Genomic DNA, 8,784 nt, shown 5'->3' with positions numbered 1-8,784 from the left:
GCACGTTGTTGGTCCCTGTCCGGGTCAGAGGGGAGCTGCTATTGGATGAGGAGGGGAGAGGGTGCTTTGCACGTGTGCGCTATCGGGGGCGGGGGAGTGGGCGGTGGTGTTCCCATTTGGGCCTTCCATGGGTCGGAGTCACGGTGCCCCCAAGCACATCCCGGCTCAGCCCAATTGCCACGAACACGGCTGCAGGAGGCTGGGCTGCAGCAGGAGGAGTGTGGCTGAGCCAGGTGGCAGCGGTGGGATCCTGCTGCGGGTTATATGGAAACGTGTCCAGCCCAGTTTGGACACGGCCAGGTTGGCTTCCTCCCTTTTTGGAAGCAGGCTCTTCTAACCTCCCCTACTTTTCCTCTTTGTTCCCATCCCCCACTCTGCGCCCCTCAGCCCTGCTACCAGCCCTGGCCTCCCCGCCTCCTACTGGGCCGGTTTGCAGAGCAGTCTGGTAGCCAGATGTGCCATGAGGCGGCCCACATGCCTGACCAGGGAAGGGGGGCTGAGTCCTAGCAAACTCATATCCCTGGCAGCTCCTGCAGGGTCCGAACTGGGGCCCCAGAGGCGCAGGGCGGGGGCAGCAGCTTGGCCGTGTATCGTGTCCCGGGGGCGGGGGCCAGCCAGCAGGGGGTGGGGAAGGACATGCCAAGGTCAGGGGAGGCGTCTCCTCCCCGGATTGGGTTTCCCACTCTGCAGTGATTTTCCTGCCAGGCAGGAAGAGGGAGGCTGAGCGAACGGCGTCCTCGTGAATTATTTAGCACCTGAGGCTCGTCAGGCAGGGCTCATGGGGGCCTGCGACCTCTTCCTCCTTGAGACCTCGGCGCCCCTGGGGTGGGGCAGGTCAGCCGGCCCCGGGGCACGTCAGAGGCCCAGTGGCCGGCGTCAGTGTGGGCAGGTGTCTACCCTGGGGCCCCAGACACCTGGATTCTCCCCAGGCTTTGTGCCGGAGCCCCTGCCATTGGCACCAGGTGGGAGAGACGCCCAGCACCCATGGGCACCTCCCTGAGATGCCCCCGGGGAGCAGTAGCACCCGAGCCAGGCAGCAGCGGCATTACCCAGGGCACTACCGCCTCCAGCACGCAGCCTTCGCAGGGCAGGGAGTGTGGCACAAGCCCTGGGCAGCTCCTCCCCCAGCTCTCGTGGGCACGGTGCCCTACCCCCACGTGGCACGTGCCAGTGCCCTGGGCGTTGGCCTGGCACGGGCAGGGTGCGACCGTGCTGCACGGAGAGGCCCAGGCGGGGAAGTGGCTTGCAGGGGCAGGAGGGTGAGAAGGGGGCAGCCCGTGGGGATGCAAATTGGGTCGAGCTGAGGACGGAGCCGGGCTGCCCCTTTCCATCACCCAGCTCCTAAGAGCATCTCGCCCCGGCTCTCCAGGGATTTCCAGCCCCGCAGAGCTTGGGGGTGCCAGAGCGGGGGGTTGGGCTCTGGCTCGCCCCAGGCAGGCCAGCGCCACGGCCCGAGGGGCGTCCTGAGCCCCCTGCCACTGCCGCTGGGATGCAACTCACAGCCCCGCCCTGCCCTGGGGGCTGCTGCCTCCGTGAGCCGCCACGTGGCGGAACCGTGAGGGGAGCTGCCCCCAGCACCACGGTGCCCAGGGCAGGCGCAGCCCGCAGGGGGCACCCCCCACGGCGTGAGCCCAGGCCGCGGGTGTCAGGCTGGGACCACAGCCCCAGCCAGCCCTGGGCAGGGAAAGGGGCCGTTCCTGGAGGCTGCACGTGGCCTGGGGCCTCAGCCGGAAAAGGGGAAAAGGTGCCACGGAACCGTTTCAAGGCCTGCAGAAGGGGCAGCGGGGAGGAGCCGGGCTGGGCGCTACCATTAACCCTGTGCAGCTTCTAGGCTGTGCCTGCCGGCTCTTCCAGCCTGGGAGCTAAGCAGCTTCCCTCCCCCCCGCCTGGAGGGGTAGGGACCAGAATGGGGGCCCCGGACACAGCCTCTCCTAGGCAGCTCCAGGGCAAGGGTCGCGGTCTGGCAAGGGAGGGAGGCTTGCACGTCGAAACGTGCGTGTGCGCACACTCACGGTGCAGTGCACGACAGCCCCGTGCCCTGCACATCAGACATCCCCACATAGCCTTATCCCTGGGGCTGCAGCGACGTGCCCCTGCACCCGTGCCCAGCCTGCTGCTTGCTCCCACGCATGTGCCGCCACCGCAGCGCTCTCCCACCTCCTCCCTCTTGCACGTGCTCGCACGCATATTGTGCGCACACAGCTCGCACGCAGCCTGCTGAGCGTGTACTCACTGAGCTGCACGGGCTGCTCTGCCAAGGCACTCGGCGCCCACCCTGGGGCCTCCCTTTCCCCCCCCCAGCCCCGGGGTGGAAGGAGCGCCCCTGCGTGTGCGAGGGCCTGTGCACAAGCACTGCCCAGCCAGGCTGCTGGCTTGATTCCTCCGGCTGGTTGTCTGCCTGGAGACCATCCTGGTTACTGAGTAACCCTGTGGGGAAAGTCTGAGAGTGGCACTAGAGGCACCTGCCGCGAGGGGGGGGGGGGGACAGCCCCCCCCCCCCCCCCAGCAACGAGACCTGCCGGGAGAGGTCTGGGGCGGCAGCCTCTGGTAGGTACAGAAGGGCCCAAAGCCAGGCGGGGCTGGTTTCCTCTGGAGCATGAGTTCAGCCTCTGGGGTGCCCCCCATCGGTTAGTAGCAACTCTGGGTAACCCGAGGGTCCTGCTCTAACGCCCCTGCAGGGGTGACACGGCAGGGCCCCCGGCTCTGGGAGTCCCCCTTCCGAAAGCCAAGACCCGAGCCGGAAGCGGCCGACTGCACCCCTCCCGCAGCTGGAACGCACCCCCCCCCCGCAAATCGCGTCCCCCCGCGTGCGGAATAAAAGTCGCTCTGTGCACCGAGGCCCGTGCGGCTGCGCCCCAGGAGAAAGGCGACCCCGGCTGCGGGCGTGCGGCGCTCTCCCAGGGACCCGTGCCGGCAAACCACTGGGCCAGCCTGCGCCCACCCTGCGCTGCCCTCCGCTCTGACCCCCCATCCCCGCCCCCAGCCCTGGGGGGAAGGGCAGGAAAGGGGAGGCCGGGAGGATCTGGCTGGTATCGGCGGCTCTGGTAACATATTAACTGCCCGCAGCTGGGAAAGGTCGCTGGGCTGGTGCCGGCTGCTCTGCGCCTGCCTGGGCTAGTGCCAGGACCCGGCGGTTCCCAGCCCTCGTCCCCCCGGCCCTGCCGCCCCCCAGCCGCCCGCTGCAGCCGAGACAGGCTGGAGCCCCTGGGCCCCAGAGCCAAACCCCAAGGCTCCCCCGGGGGGGCATGGGAGTCCCCCCCCCCCGCCAGCTGGTGTTTACCGGGCACCGCGCCAGCAGCACGGGGTCGCTCAGCAACCGGCGGTTCAGCTCCGCGGGCCGCGCCGGCCTCGTCAACAAACCCGGCTCCCCCTCCAGCGCGGCGGGGACGGGGAACCCAGCGGCCGCCCGCACCCACCCTTGGGCCACGGGCCGCGGGACGGTTCACGCCAGGTTCCTCCGCCAAGGCGCCCGCTGGGGCTGGGGGGGGGGCTGGGGCCAGGCGTGGGGCAGGGGTCCCAACCCTCTGGGGCCAGACGTGGGGCAGGGGTCCCAACCCTCTGGGGCCAGGCGTGGGGCAGGGGTCCCAGCCCTCTGGGGCCAGGCGTGGGGCAGGGGTCCCAGCCCTCTGGGGCCAGACGTGGGGCAGGGGTCCCAGCCCTCTGGGGCCAGGCGTGGGGCAGGGGTCCCAGCCCTCTGGGGCCAGGCGTGGCGCAGGGGTCCCAGCCCTCTGGGGCCAGGCGTGGGGCAGGGGTCCCAGCCCTCTGGGGCCAGGCGTGGGGCAGGGGTCCCAGCCCTCTGGGGCCAGGCGTGGAGCAGCTCCGTCCACGTCCTCGGGAAACACGGGCTGGCACCAGCATTCCTAGTGAGCTGGGCACTTGTGTGGCCGCTCAAGAGAGTCCAGCGCCGCCCTGCTGGTTAGCAAAGCGCCCACCACTAGGCTTGTTTCTATGGGTGGTGCACATTTGCACCGGCCTCGGTGCACAGAACAAAATGTACCCCACTTTTGGGTGGAAAAATCGACACCTGGCTAGGAACGAGGAGAGGGATCGCTGGCTGGCTCCCCAGCGGCACAGCGGAAATCCCCAGGGCCGCTCCTGGCTGCGGAGACCAACGGCCACGCCCGTGGGGGCGGCAGTAGCTTGAAGCAGACTGAGTCTCCGGAGCTCTGCAAAGGACAACGCATTGTGTGGATTCCAGTCGCCTCTGCCCTGGGCCCGGCCCCTCCCGTTTCCCTGCCCCGTGTCTGCTTGGCCGACTGGCAGAGGACGCCAGTTTGCAGGCCTGTCTGCCCAGCACCTTCCCCCAGCATTGAATGTCCTTTCGCAAGCCAAGGCAGGGCCGGAGCGAGGCAAGGCTGTCGTCAGAGCGGCCAGGCCCAGCCCGGCAGGGGCTGGGGCGCAGAGCGGCACCAATAGGAAACCCTTTGTGCAAACGTGGCCAGCAAAGCCACAGGGAGGCTCCGGAGGTCAGCCGGGGGGGGCTGAACAGCCCTGCCTTTGTCCCTGCGCACCTGGTGAAGCAAACTGGCGTCTAATGACTCCCCTGGCCCAGAGGAACCCCTGCAGTGGAATCCGCAAGGGGGGGGGAGTTCACGCCCGCTGCCTTTCCTCCGTGGCTGCAGTCAGTGGAGAAAGTGGGTCGGCGGGTGAGTGAACTGGCCAGGCCCACAGTGGCCGGCAGATCGTGCCCCGTGGGCACCTGCTCATGGGGTTTGCAGCTTTTCTGTCACTGTGGGAATGAAAACGAAACAGTCCAGCCCCCTCCCTCGCTGTTAGCACTGGAGCGGGCAGCGCAGCCAGGGAGCAGGCGCTGGGCACATTGTGAGGCCAGGTGTGGGTGGGAGCGGGTACGGGCAGGGGATCCCCGCTCTCATTACACACTGGGGGCTCCCCGATTCCCCAGCGATCCAAGGGCAATCAGTGGCAGTCCAAGCACCAAGCGCTATCATGTTTCAATATATGTGCGGAATACATTTTGTGATGTGCACCGAGGCATGTGTGAATGTGCACCACCAGTATAAACGCCAGGCTAGCTCTGGGCGCTCTGCTGATCAGCTGGGCGGCATTGGAATGTCTCCTGGGCAGCCCCCCAAGTGCTCAGCTCACAGGGAACGCTGCTCCAGGAGCCCTGCCTACCCTACCCCCCATGCTGTTAAAGCCACAGAGCACAGGTGGGGCCCGCTGGACCCCGAGCACAGAGGCTTTGCGGAGGCTCGGTACCCCGTGGGCTCTTTGGGGAAGTGGCTCATGCCAGGCCTGTGTGCGGAAGGGTGGGGGCTGTAACGTGGCCCCTGCTGACGGGTTTGTCTCAGATCCGCCCAGGGCACAAGGAGGCCTGGAGCTAGCTCACGGCACCACCAGGGCCTGTTCACACCACTCCCAGGGCTGCCGACTGCCCCAGCCGCGTGTCCGGGTCACCCAGCCCTGCAGCAGGAGAGGGGGCCCTGCCAGGCGCCAGCCCCGTGGCACCCAGCCACGGAAGGGAAAGCGGAGGGCTGGCTGTGGGACCGTGGGGCCGGGCTGGGAAGGGGGAGCCATTCTAGCTGGTACCAGGGCTGGGCCTGGCTGGCTGGACCAGCCCCAGCACAAAGCCCTAAGGAGGCAGGGCTGGACGAGGACTCAGCTGAATGGCTGGAAATCCCCACGGGAAAGGCCAGAGAGCAGCTACGCCACAGCTGGCCACAAGGGGGAGCCTCGCAGCCCCTGCAAGGGGGCAGGGCGGGGGTCCTGGAGGGGGCATCGGACTCCCCAGTGGACAGACACATGCAGCAGAGGCCCGGCATGAGCGGGATGGGCTGGAGCCAGGCTCGTGGTGGGTGCCCTGGGCTGGCCCCTTTGGCACATCCCCCTGGCTAGGGCCCCACCAAATTCACCCTCCATGTGGGTCAGTTTCACAGACACGGGCTGTTAAAAACCGTAACTGTCCCGAGTTCTGTGATTTGAGTCTGAACCTTCCCACGGGTGGAACTGTAGGGTGCTGGGCCAAAAAGGACTGGGGGGGGGGGGGCGGAGTGTGATGAGGCACACTCTCCCTGCACTGGGTAGGAGGGGGTTAACCCAGCTCAGCGGGCTGAGAAAGCCACACCCCCTTCGCCTTACTGGGCATGCTCCAGCTGCACAGCTATAAAAAGGAGCAGCTCAGCTCAGCCCAGCCAGGAGAGAGGATGTGCATGTGCCAGAGGCTCCCAGAAACCGCACAGGACCCAGAGGCAAGAGGGAGCTGGAGACCCATGAGGGAGCTGAGGCAATGGCCCTGCTGCAGGAGGGAGCCCTGGGGATGGTGCCTGTTGAGTGAGCTGGAGCTGGGAGTCCTTGTGTTTTGGGTGGAGCTTTTCCCTGCTGACTCAGTGGCTGGAGCTACAGCCACTAACAAGGCCCTTGGTGGGGGTCCAGTGGAGTGGGAGGGCCTGGCCCCCCCCCTGCTGGGGGATGTAAACCCTTCCCCCATCCCTAGAGAGGGGATGACACTGCCCTGTGTGTGGGGGGGGGGGGTGTTGACTTGGGCTTCTGCACTGCCCGGGGAGTAGGGGCAAGTCATCTGATGGTAGCCATTGGGCTGCACTTCGTGAGTTGTGGTGAGTTATGGACTTTGACCATTGGGCCACCCTGCCCTGGGGACTAAAGGGGGGGTTTGCAGACGGACGGGTGGTTATAGACATGAACTGGGGGGCAAAAGTGGAGGGTTTGAGACTGCCAGGAGTGAGACGGGGCCCCTCATGCTGCACTACTTGGGGGTTTCTCCCCATCTGTTACAGGGGGTCACAAGGTTATGGGGGGCTGTGGGGTGGCCACCCTTACTTCTGCACTGCTGCTGGAGAGGGTGCTGCCTTCAGAGCTGGGGAGTGGGCGCTGCTGGCCGGGAGCCCAGCTCGGCAGGCTGTTGCCACCAGCAGCGGTGCAGAAGGAAGGGTGCCATGGCTGTGGTGTGGCCACCCCCTCCTCCTCCTCTGCTTCTGCTGGCAAGAGCTGTCTTCAGAGCTGGGCAGCTGGGCCCCCCTCTGGCCCACCCAGCCCTGAAGGCAGCACAGGAATAAAGGTGACAATACGGCAACCCCCCTCTAACCGTGACCCTTCCTGCACCCCCCGTGTGGGGCTCCTGCCCAAGTGAGGACCTGGGGCTCCTACGTGCAATCCGCATCGGCTAGGGCAGGAGCACGGCAGACCAGCAGCCGCACCCCGGGCCCGTTCGGCAGGGCTGGGAATTCGGCAGGGCCCTACCCCGGCGCAGCTGCCACATTTTGGTCTTGCTGATGTTGGGGCAGGGCGCCCCGCCGGGCTCCGGGGCTGGGTGCACGGCCGAGGCGGGGGAGGGAAGCGTTTCCCAGGCCGGTAGCTCTGCCATGCTGGGCTATGGATGCAGCTCTTGTTCCAGTCGGCTAACGCTGGGGCTGACGCAGGCTGCGGAGGGGAGCGTGGCAGGGAGAGCGCCCCCCGGACAGGGCCTGATCCATGGAGATGCCAAGTAGCCTCTGCTCCCAGCATCATTCCAACACACAGCACCCCCCCTTTCCCCCACACTCCCAGCCTGGGCCCTTCTTGCAGGGTGCTGAGCCCACGGGGGCGTCACGCCCTCCTGTTTGGACTGCGAGGCCCCGAAGCTGCAGGGCCGGCGGGATTCCCCCCACTGGCTCTTCCACCCCACACAGCGGCTGTGCAAGGACCGCTGGGCTGGGTGCAAGCTCTGGGACGGATGTGCCAGCCTGCCAGGGTCTGCTCCTTCCGGCTGGCAAGCCCCATGGGGGCAGCACCCAGCCAGAGCTTGGGGGGGGGGCAGGGGACATCTGGCCTATTTACCTTGTGCTAGAGAAGGGCAGGGCTGGGGGCAGCTGCTGGGCTGGCTCATTGGGCAGCACCCCCTCGGGGCTCTGGTGTAGGGCACGGAGCAGGCACCTCCAGCCAGTGCCCCATAGTAGGTACACAACCCCCCCCCCCCCCAAGGCAGCGATTAAAATTCTCCCTCCCCCCATCTCCAGGACACTGGCAGAGGTGCCAAAGGCAACCCTTCTCAGGCTGGGCTGCAGCAAGTGTGAGCCCCCTGGCCAGCCCCTATGGGGGCATATCCCACCCTGGGGAAGGCTGCTCCGAGTGGGGTCCCCATGGCCAGGGAGTGGAGGGGATGGTTTGAGCCCCTGGGGCTGAGCTAATCTGCCTCAGTTTGCTGGGTCGGGGCACAAGGGGTGAGGGAGGGGGGCCTGGCAGGGGGGTGGGGGGGGGGGAGCAGGGCCTGAGCATGTGGGGAGGGGGCAGGGCTGGCGGGGGAGGGGCCTGTAATTAGCACCTCAGCCTGTCAGCAGCCAGGGTCACCCCTTGCAGACGCAGCCACGCGGTGGGCACAGCTCACAGCTTCCCCCACCCAGGCAAGACCCCCGCTGCTGCGGCTGGGTACAAGCCAGCGAGTCCGTTCCAACACCGCAGAGACTCTGTGGAACATGTTGGGGGGGGGCACAGGGCCCTGCGAAGGGCAGACTGCCCCCTGGCCCAGCCAACATCAGGACACCCCTACAGCTGAGCCCCCCCAAACCAGCTGCCACTCGCCTCCCCAGGGGCCCTGGAGCTCTTGGCCTCAGGCACCTCACAGGGTGAGAGTCCCGCCCTGCAGAGCCCTAGTGGCCTGGGGGAACCGCCCACGGGCCAGAGAGGTGAGGACACGTGTAGGATCTACCCCGGGGCTTGCTGCGAGAACACCCAGCACGTGCCCCACAGCCCTCCTTTCCCACCTCGCCTGCGGCCACGGGCACGGGGGGGAGCAGAGCAGCTGTCAGGGCTGGCGTGGGGCAGGTAGAG

Source organism: Pelodiscus sinensis, chromosome 20 (assembly GCF_052426305.1).
Source record: "Pelodiscus sinensis isolate ZL-2025 chromosome 20, ASM5242630v1, whole genome shotgun sequence".
Taxonomy (NCBI): domain Eukaryota; kingdom Metazoa; phylum Chordata; order Testudines; family Trionychidae; genus Pelodiscus; species Pelodiscus sinensis.
This window is presented reverse-complemented; position numbering follows the sequence as displayed.